The sequence below is a fragment of the Corapipo altera genome, unplaced genomic scaffold (genome assembly GCF_003945725.1).
Source record: "Corapipo altera isolate COAL_440 unplaced genomic scaffold, ASM394572v1 0, whole genome shotgun sequence".
Taxonomy (NCBI): Eukaryota; Metazoa; Chordata; class Aves; order Passeriformes; family Pipridae; genus Corapipo; species Corapipo altera.
In genome coordinates this window covers 49,447,451-49,457,926 of record NW_020884872.1, presented here as the reverse complement: position 1 = coordinate 49,457,926, position 10,476 = coordinate 49,447,451, and positions in this window count along the sequence as shown.

Sequence of the window (10,476 nt, the reverse complement as noted above, 5' to 3'; positions counted from 1 at the left end):
ATCTTTCCTGCTAGTGTTTTCTTGAGCTACTGTAGCAGACAGGCTTTTCTCATCCTCATTTAGCTCCCTTTTCACATATCAAATACCTTTTTTATTTAATCATTGTTGATCCATTTCCAAATTTATGTCACACTGATTTTTCATCCCATTTTAACTTGTAGTGTTTGTGGAATAAAGGCACCAAAGTCACTTCTAAACTGAACAAGGGTAGCTGGAGGCTGATTGCACACCAACTGGAAGACTGATCTTTCCAGGTTCAGGCTTTTCGAGACTGTGTTTTGCAGCATGATTCATTTTGCAGGACTGATTCCTCTCCCAAAAGTATGAAGATTGAGTTCAATATTATATTCTGAGCCCTGGGGATTTAAACAAAATCTTTTCAGTTTTTACTTCTGTATTTTCTCAATTTTCAGTTCAGCAATCCATAAGTGAACAATGTTTTGCTAAATGCAGTATTGATTTTTATTAGAAAGTCTCACCAATTAACATAGCATTAACTTTCATCTCAAATGCTTTTTTACTTGTAAGGTTCTTGCTAAGTCTCAAAGGTTTCTGTGCTGATCCTGACCATCAAGAAATAGATTGTGACTACATTGAGATATATTTGCTAACAATTTTGTTAGCACAACTCCACAAGATATGTTTGCTACTGTTCAGTAACAACACCCTTACTGCCACTTACTTCAGCTTCAGAAGTTTTAGTAATAGCAATTTAGCTTCTGAAGTGTTTAACATTAGTATATATATAACTTTGCGGTGGCTGCTGATACCTGAAACACATTACTCTCTAATATTTCACAAAATGAGTCTATTTGACAAAGCATCTAAGTTGTCTCTGGCTGCAACTAGCTTAATTTACCACCCTTTTTGCTGCTAGTAATTTTTTTTCAGATATTTGAAAAATAACAAGAGCATATGCTGTGGCACAAGTCTGTTTGAATTAATGAAAATTAAATGAAAACACAGTTTCACAGAAATTTATGTGAGGATTAAGATAACACTGTATTAAATACTGAGAGCATAACGGGTATCTTGGCAAATTAACTGTAATTTAAATGAAGATCAACTAACAAGTTTAATCTGGATTAAACAAGAGAAAAACATCTGTAAATATGATAGACTGGTGTCCCTTAAGCTGCCTCTGCTAATTAAGCTATGAAATCAATTCCTTACTGAAGTGAATGAAATACATTATGTAAGATTATGCAAACTGCTGCGAGTGTATCTGGGCGTTTTTTCTTCCTAGGCAGAAGAAATACTCCTTGTCCTATGTAAAGTTCACTTTTGTACGAAATAGGGAAAGCTGGACCCCATTCTCAAAGATCTTCCAGACTGGCTGAGATTCATTTTATTATATTCTGCACTTCCACTGCATTCCATCCCACCAGCTATTAATAATCATATGAATTGTAGCCAGTCACTATTTTAATGACTGATGCAACAGTCAGATGCAACATTTCCATCAATGACTGATAATGTTCTGACTTTTTTTTTTCTTTTCTAATTTGAAATGTCATACACAAAGTAAAGAGACTGGATAAACTGTAAGCACCACCAGAACGATTTTTAACAACAGAAAGACTTTAAAGATTATTATGTTTTATGTAATATAAATCATGAGAAGTGGTCACAATTATGGCATCAAAAAATCCTTTTATTAACAAGTTCATAAGACATACTTTATTGTATACTTTATTGTATACTTTAATTCCTGTTATTGAATCAATGACAATTTTGTTATGAGTTTGCAGGTACTTTTGTAAATCTCATTCATTTTCTATTTATGTAGTTCAGCAACTAAGTAGCCTCAGAAACCTGCCCCCTCCGGCCTGCTTTTCCTTTTGTTGAGTCTGGTAGAAATTTGCCCGCTAACAGGGGCAAGTCTGGGATGAATAGAAAGAATAGCAGTCTCAGTGTGAGCCACTCATTAGATGCATGAGCTGAACTGAAGTCAGAAAATAGTTTTCTGTGTTTCAGAAGTTACCATAGAAACAATTCCAATGGCAATTTTAAAGGAATAAATGTACTTTAAGAAATTGTGATATTAGGATATTGCAGTTTTGTAGCTGCATATGTTTATATACTGGACAAATGACACAGAAGAACGACATTATCTGTCTCCTTTTTTTTCTTAGTCTAAATTTATGCAAAAATATGAAATTCTTTTTAATATGATGTATAGCTATGCTTTGTCTCTTCTTCTACAAAGCTAAGCAACATTCACAAATTATAATGTTGACTGTCAACTGCAGTGTGTTGACATTATACCTAATTCTTGAAACAATGAAACAATATTTATTTTATCATAAAAAAACATAATAAATAATAACGGTAGATACCACAAATGAAACATGAAGTTTGTATGCAGGTACCTCTTTTAATGTAGATTACATTGTAAATGGTTCTTTATTTTAACTTAAAACTACAAAATGCAAAACAATGAAAGACAATCAAATTTGTATTAAGAAGAAAACATTTGACTGCTTCTTATAGTCCTTATTTATAAGAGTTCAAGGATTTTTATATGGAATAAAGTTCAAGCCTTTGAGTCAGACTGATTGCAAACTGAAATTTACTTTTCCATATAACTCCAAGATTAAAACCAATACGCCACATAGTAAAATTTACTTCTCTCATTCTTCCTACTCAGCGACAGCAAAGGAAATTGCAAGGTAAATTACAATTCTGAAATTGATATAGCAGCATGTAAATAACTTGATGTATAAAATACACTGAATCATTCTATTAAGGGAAAAGTTACTGAAATGTATTTGTGCAAGTAGCTGTAGATTTGAAAGAGCAGCCTTTCTGAATTCTATCGAAATTATTAAAATCACTTCTTTTTTTTTCTTCCCATGCTACTTCAATAGAATAAAGACGAACAAGTTTACTTTTAAATTTCAGCTGTAGTAGGAGTTTGGATTAGAATCTTCCAGAAAGCCTAGATAAGATCTGTTGTTAAAAAAAAAAGTACATATTTCAGCTGCTGGGAAATGTATGAATTTGTACAAAGGAGGTGATAACTGACCATACATTGTTTACGTTATCACATAGAGATCACTCCAGTCAAGCCTTTCAAGTCTGGATTAAATTCATTTCCAGACAAAATGTCTGACCTCAGCAAGAGGTGCAGTGATTCACTCATCTATGGTTTTCAGCAAGTGTGTCCATGTAATACAAACACAGCCTTTATCTGGATTTAACGAAGCCGCCACCACATTCTGACTTTAAAATGTACTGTCAAGCTGTACACCAATAAAATCATACAGTTAAAAATCATTATAATAAGGAAATCCATGCTGGAAAGAAAAAGAGTGCTAGGGAGGGATTTCAGGTGCAAGACAGTTGGCTGTCCACAGCCTCCTTATTTACTTCATGCTTATACAGGGTGGTTCCAACTAACTCCAAATGAAATCTCGTGCTGCGGGGCCAGCCTGAAGTAGTGATGATGAAAGCTGGTTCTTGCCACGAGGCACTGTGGGGCTCCTTCTGGGCAGTTACATGGCTGCACTTCCTAACAACTAAAATAGTCTGTGGGATCTTCTGCTTGGGTTGGAGAGGGAGACATTTCCATTTCTAAAGCGGAAGTTATTTCCTTGAGGGGACATAAAGATCTTAAGCGTCTTTTCCAACGCAAGTGATTCTATGATTCTGTGACTTTCACCAAACTGCACTGACAGACCTAGGGGAATATGCAAGCGGTAGTGTTTAGATGCCATATATCCCAAGAGGTAGGAATATTCTTAATGTGGTTGACATTCTGTAGTTACTATGGATGCATGTCTTCTCAGTACCTCAACAAACACCGTCCTTAATATATTGAAAACAGGCATGTGTTGTTGTTACCTTGTGCATTTTGCAACAAAATCTAGCCACTTAAAAAAGTGGTAGTGGAGAAACGTCTTCTCCTTTTAGGTAGTAAAGGCTCAAACTGTTAATACCAGTTTTTACATACATCTATATTTAGTGCTAAAAGATCTTATGCTGTCAGTGAAGGCAAAACAGGAATTTTGTCTCCAGATGCTGTTTTATTTATAGAAGGTGGCCTCTGGAAGAAGCCTCGATATCTGACATTTTTATTGATGTTACCAAGATGATTCTAGGTTCAAAACCTTTCTTTCCATTACAAATGTGTTTTACATTATATTAACAGTCTGAGGAATCTGGGCTTAAAGGCCTAAGTGTGGGTTCCTTTGCTCAGGTGCGTGGTCACTATTAGAATAATCCTTTAACGTAACCCATACAGGTATTGACCTGCAACCTCAAAGTCCTCCATAAAAGACAGAGCACTCTGTTTCTACACAGTGGACTCTTTTAGTTTGCTGTCCTTTTTTTTTTCCAGGTGCATTGGAGTTGTTTTATTTTGTTTTTCTGGAATCCATTTTGGTTTCCAAATACTGTGATTTTTGTGCGACGTTTTCTCCTGCTGTCTTTGGTCCTTCAGTTGAGTAGGTTTGTTAGCCACAGATACTGTTATCACTACCAGAATCACATAATGATTGAGGCTGGAAAGGATTTCTGGAGGTCATCAATCCACCCCACCTGCTCAAGCAAGACCAGTTGATTCTATAGAAGTGAGTCCAGATGACTTTTGATGGAGACTCCACACCAAGGTACGTATATACATTAATAAGGTCCACCCTGAACCCTCTCTCTGCAAATTAAAACAGTCCCAGCTCTGTCAACCTGTCCTCATAGGAGAGGTGCTCCAATACTTTAATCATCTTTGTGGCCCTTTGCTGGTATCTATCCAGTACTTCCATATCTCTTTTGTACTGTGGAGCCCAGAACTCTCACACCCAGACGGCACAAGTGTGTTCTGTCACACTCAATCCACTTGCAGGCATTAACAGAACATTACCTTGCTTGTTTCTGACTTCGCAGATCTGCGATAAGCTACAGATGCTCTAGTAGCCTGGTCACGTATTTGTTCTTAGATTAACCCACCATTCTCTGAAGTGGACTTCTTTGCTCCCAACTGCAATCTATTTTTTATCTCCAGGAAATGGAGTATTCATGTTTGAAGAGGAACTCTTCAAAGCTACTTCCTGCTCAAAAATGCGTTTTGGTTTCTCTAGGGAAAAGATCTCTCTAACTTGTTTTTAGCTCTCTCCCCATCCTTGACTTTTAGGTACCATTTTATTGTGACCTCCCCCTCATGACCCTTCCTTCTTTCTCTGCTTTACTAGAGAGAGTACCTATATCTTTTAAGTTCCCAAGCCAGCAAAATCATATTCTTCCCAATATCAGACAGAAATTAACTCCACTTTTTTAAGATGGAGACTTTTTGCTACTGCCATTCATTTTTTCCAAGCAAACTACCCTATTATGGCACTATTTCAGTGAAAACTTCATTTTTTCTTAGTTCTCAGGGGAAAAAATGTAGTCTTCAAGGTTCTACTCTATCACTTTTCCATTTTTAACTGTTCTCTAAAGCTACTTTCCTCACTTTTTCCTGATCTTTTTGCTATTGTTTTGGGCCTTTTTACCATCCCGGCATTGAAATCCTACTGTTGGCGTATCTCTTTCTGTAATATCTGATATATGTTCTGTAATCTTCCCACAGAAGAACTTGAACTTTAGCAGCCACAGCCACAAAATACCATTTCTTCTCAGAGCAACCCTCTGGTTTCTTCTCCAACTATCTCACTTCAAAGCTTCTTAATATGACATGAATGTATCATCCAGAGAGACCTTCATATTGACAGATTTGCAGCTGAACAGCATGACTCAGATATCTATTTTGACAAAACTGATATTCAAACATTGCTGCTATCATCTCACCTACCCTTCGTAGATTAAATTTGCTGACACTTCTTCTATGGTTTCATTTTTTAACTTCGGAAAATAGATCTTACTCCGTTTCTGTTTGCAGAGACTTATACCTTCTCTGAGTCCTTCATAAAGCCAGTATTTTCTTATAGGCATATTTATAGTCTTTTCACTGTAGCTAAATAAGGGCTGTGATTCTGTAGCACGTGGGCAGAAAGCGTTTAATTCTGTGCTGAAATATCAGCTTTAGGCTTCAGAAAGTCTTTACAAATAGGTGAAAATTTCATAGAAAGCTGATTCCAAACTTAGGTACAGTCGGCATGAATATATCTTGATAAAGACTCTTTGTCAGAAGGGAGTCAATTCTCCAGGGTTTTTCACCTGTAGATAATGAAAATGTTCTTAAAATGAATAAATATTCAACATCTTGAAAATAATAAGTAGATGTTGTGGTTTTCAACATTCTTCTGCATCATTCTCAGCATTCCAGGTTTGTAATGTTCATTCTCATTCTCCACTGTGCCAGTCTCCTGGTGGCCTACAAACCCAACTATAGCATGTCTTTGTCTTCCCGTGTTCATTAATCAGCATGGCAGATGAAACGGATCACAGATCTACTCCTATGTCCTGTGTTCCTCTTCTTTCGCATGTTGACATTTATATGCAATTGTCTTTTAGAATGGGACCATGTAAAATGTGCAATGTAATGGAACAGAAGTTCACAGGACTGTATTAACTCATGTTAGCTGGAGTGTGCATTCAGCCTGGGTTAGCAAATGCAGCTCTGGGCACTTTTTGCACTTTTAACTAGTGGGTTAAAGTTAAAGCAACTTTAACCGACTAGAAACTCAGTCTATGTCCATTTCTGATTTTTTTGTTTGTTTGTTTCCAGTCAGGAATGAAATCATACAATAACTATCTTGCTTTCTCATCACTTCTCTTTCTGGTTAGCAGTCGAGGAAGAAAATTAAATGACAACGAAGAAAAGCAAGTGCAAATATTGTATCTTCTAAAAGAGTAATTATAATTTTGGCGAATTGTCAAGGAGTGTTTCAATATATCTGAGCCATTTCCCCTATTTCTGTTCATAGTCAGCAGAACGAGCTTACTTCTATTATGTTAAAAATAAAGTACCAAAGTTGCATTTTTAGGTTAAATATAAGAGTATGATAACCCATTAGCCCGTGTCCTCATACAGATTCCTTGGCTACCTACTCTAATGACGTGAATGAGGATTATTCCTTCCTCTATTTTTAAACACAGAATGCCTTTGCAAACAAGACACTTTATTTTAGTGTGAATTTCCTGGTTAAATACAAGTTACATCCCTCAGACATGATTCCTATGCATTTAGATTGATGCAACCCTTCCTTTGAAACACTTGACACTTTGAAGCACATAGCTGTGTTATGCCAAGTCCAGATGAAAAGAGCAAAAAACCATGAGAATTAGGGCAAAGATAAGATGCCATAACATTCAAGAATGCGATTGCAATTTTCTCTAATGTTTGATAACTTGTGTAGTAACATCCAATTTGCCAAAAGTATCTTGTCAGTACCAATATAAAAATGTCAAAATTAATTTCTACTAAATTTAAACTCTTTTTATGGACTGATAATGGAGAGAGGCAGATTTACTGCTGCTTATTGATGGCATAAGACAGTTGCGGTTAGTTAACACTGCTATGCTTCAGACCATCAATGAGCTTGCCAATGTATCTCTGTGCTTGCCCTCACTGTTAAAAAAAGATGTGCTCCACTCCCTTTCTCATCATTCCTTTTGCAGCTGCCATTTTAAGCTACCCCTTTGCCCCTTTCAATATTTTAAATCCCAGCAGGCTCAATAGGTGAAACATGAAACTAGTATATATGTCTTGCATCGGAATAAAAAGGAAGGGAACAGCTAGAGAATTGGTTTCCTTCCCTAATTTTTCATATTAGCTGTAAATGTGTAATCAGTGGTTCCTACCACATACCAGCAGCCGAGTGATGAATATGTTCTTAAGAATGTAAGTCAACCACAATTTCTGAGGGCTTCGTGTCCCACTTACTGCTTCCCCCTAGGCAGGTGATTTGCTTCCTGAACATGCCAGCCTATTGGGCACCATGAGCAGTTATGGATCTGTAGAGAAGAAAGATTCAGGATGGGAACAGTTCCAGGCATGGAGAAAAGCATACAGCAATTGGCAGGACTTTCATATGGACTTTACTGTTATTATGTGGTTTCACTGTATCCATGCTCCACAGTGCACAACTGCACATGCCCAGGCTTCCTCCTCCCCCTTTTGCCTGTGCTCTGTTCTGATTTGCTCCCCCATTTGTCTGTCTGATAGCCCACCCGATGTTCTGCCCCCCTCCCCTGGCGGGACAGTTAAGAATGGGGCGCACGCCTGAATAAACAAGTCTGTTTGCACCCTTCCTCGTGTCCTGTCCCCTCTTCCTTTCGGACCGCGACATGGATCTAAACACTGTTGTGCAAGAACAAGTCTTGGGAAATGGGAAAGTATAATTCCACATATTTCTTATTAACTGATGAGTGGATTAAATTCACCACTCTTCAGAGAACCACCACACAACAGCTAGAGCTGCCCTGGGTAATGCCTCTGCGTTATGGGGGTAATGCATGAAAGAGACTGTTCCGGAAGGAATCTGGACACAGCCACTTTGTTTTGGTGTGTATGGGATGGGGTGGGTTGCAGGGAAGAGGGTTTAGATGTATGTAAGTTGCATCTTGCCACTGATCCTGGAGTTCCTGGCTAATCCTATTTGCTGATACAGCCATATCCTGCAAGTTCCAGGGAAGCCTTGAGGGCAGGGTTACACTGGACCTTGGTGTTGCCTTCTAGCAAGGAGGAATGACATGCAGTTAGTGAGTCACTCCAATATAAGCAGACAAAGCTTCAGAGCTGGCTCCACTTGTAACACAGATAGCAGAGATGAGCAGCTGACAGAAAAGGGTCATCTGGAAAAACAGTGGGGCATTTCAGCCTGAACTGTAAGGGAATTGGCAGCTGTGGAACAGGAAAGAAAAGAACCCATCCCTTTTTAAAGCTAGGTGGAGACCTATCTAAGTACCTTAATGAGTCTGTGCAGATTGGCCATAGTGTGTCTAAAGAGCAATTCTTCTGAGTTAATTTTCAAAGAGTATGAGGCAAATAAGACCTTCATCAATGACTAGACGATAGTGGATGTTTTCTGGCTAAATGGAGCTGTTTTTCCTGATCTCCTTGTTTACCCATAAAAAGTATGCTGGAGGCTGTACTCTGTATTAGAGCAATTTCTGAGCTAGGCATCTGCATGACAGAAGCTAAACCTGAAGCAACTTTTATAAGATTTCTTTGCATTAATACAATCAGTTGTCTCTGAAGGTGATTAATTGCATCTGGACATTAGGGCATAAAGTTGCTCAGAGGATTTGACTTCTGGGTAATCTACTATTCTGTCTCCTTTAGGTCTAGTGAGAGTACAGAGATTAGCTTGGATTTAATTTTCAATCTTTTAGTTGTTTAAAAATAGATGAGGTGAAGCCTGGTGTCTGAGTTTTAGCTTGAAGAAGGTTTAGGATAGGATAAATAAGTTAAAAAGAAAAGCTTTTTCCTACATCTGTATGTTGAGTTTATTGAGATTTCTTACATTTCTCTGTGTCTTGTCACATAAATTTTAGATCCACTCAAGGACAAATGATGTCATATTGTCTCTTTTATTATTTATTTCTCATCTGAACATGTTTCCTAACCAATTGTTTCTCCATGTCTAACATTATTCACCATTTAAGCCATCAGTAAATTATGATATCTTTTTCTAGACAATGTCTCGTTGCATGTTCCATATAGTTTTCATTTCTAAAATCACTGAGTGTAACACACATTTTGCTTCAATGGGTTAATATTAACGATAAGGAGGAAACATTTCCTTTATCTCTATTTTTGGCATAAGGCACTAGCCATAAGCTCAGATGAAAACAAGCTTTTTCTTGGCGTTGATTCAGATAATTTGGACCCAATTCTACTCTTCTGGAAATCAATAATAGTACTGCTGTTGGTCTTCTGGAGGGACAAGATGGGGTCAGTCACAATAAATATATTTGGTGAATTCAATTATCTCAAAGTTAAAAACAGTGATACCAAAATAAATAAATTAGCCTTGCCTTGCCTTGCCTTGCCTTGCCTTGCCTTCCCACCCCACACATCTACCTATCTTTAAAGTATTCAAGGGATGGTAACTCCACCACTTCCTCAGGCCTCTGCAATGCTTGATAACACTTTCAGTGAAGAAATTTTTCCTAATATCCAATCTAAACCTCTCCTGGTGGAGCTTGAGGCCATTTCCTCTTGCCCTGTTACTGGTTCCTTGGAATTAAAGATGGACCTTCACCTCGCTGTAACTTCCATTGTCACTGGAGAGATTGTTTCAGATGTACCAGAAAGTTAGCACTTCTTGCCATCCCAAGAACATATAATTGGGCCTGTATAAGTAAAGTAGGCATTCTCAGAGTACACAGGAATTTGGAGGTCCATGCTGTTAAAGTGTGCTATAGTCCATGGCATGCACAACTCTAGAGACTAGCTATCACCCTCCAAAACAATACTTGGGCATGCTTCCAGAGTTATCAGGGGCAAGAACTGTTCTCTACAAGCTGTTAGGGTGTAGCTATTTTGTCTTGGAAACTGACAGTTGAACTGTATTGTGCTTGGCTGTCCCAATA